This window comes from Penaeus monodon, chromosome 21 (assembly GCF_015228065.2).
Source record: "Penaeus monodon isolate SGIC_2016 chromosome 21, NSTDA_Pmon_1, whole genome shotgun sequence".
NCBI lineage: Eukaryota > Metazoa > Arthropoda > Malacostraca > Decapoda > Penaeidae > Penaeus > Penaeus monodon.
In genome coordinates, this window is record NC_051406.1 from 23,254,181 (window position 1) to 23,255,137 (window position 957).

The following is a 957-nucleotide window of genomic DNA, read 5'->3' on the forward strand; positions in this document are numbered from 1 at the left end:
CTCCTGTACGTACACCCTTTCCTATAAAAACAAGGGAGGTTTATAAAGGGCGAGTGAATTTTTTTTTCTTTTCTTTTTTAGAACTGAAAGGGTTCTCTATCCATCCACGTCGCACGAGCTTAAAACAAACAGGCTGCTGCGACCTATTTACTTCCCTCTCAAAAAACTGAGAACACAGACCTGTATGTCATAGGTAGCTCTCAACCTCCCCACGCCGTATTTAAAGCCACTATTAATCGGAATAGCAAAAGAAATGATGAAGAACAATTAAGAAATCATTAGTTAGTCTGCAGCCCAAGCGAGCTGCACCAGGCAGTAGAGCACAGAGGTACTCACGTTTTGAGGAGCCTTTCACGAAGAATCAGATATAAGCCTCGGTGGGCGGGGGTGAGTGGGTGCCTAGCCCTCCTCACGGGCGGGCCGCCAGCTCACCATCGTTGCACTGTACGCCCACGTTCGCCCGCCCACATCGCCACCTAGGTCCAGGGTCCTGCGAATGTGCGGGCGATGGTGATGCCCACTCCCTCATTATATTGTGACCGGAATCATGGGCAGCGTCCGGGCCGGAGGCACCACAGATCTCACCACTCCTGAGTCGTCACCACACAGCAGAGCAGGCCGGCGCCACCCTCACTTGCGACCTTAATATAACACGCCCACGAGGCCAAACACACTGCCGCCGGGGCACCAAGTATGACCCCAACACTGCCCCAACTGACCACTGGCCCGGAATCACCACTACTCGAGGTGGTCACCACTAGTGAGTACACTCCTCACGCCTACACGCCCGCCCCGACACACACAACCTCAAGCCCGCCCATTCGGCGCTCACCACAACCCAGACTGGTCCTCTGCGGGCCCGTGGCTCCCCTGCCAAAATTATCAGGCGACCAGGGTAAAAATAGCGCTTTGGACAGCCCGCAGCACAGCTCAGCCACACTCCTCTCCCCTCAACCC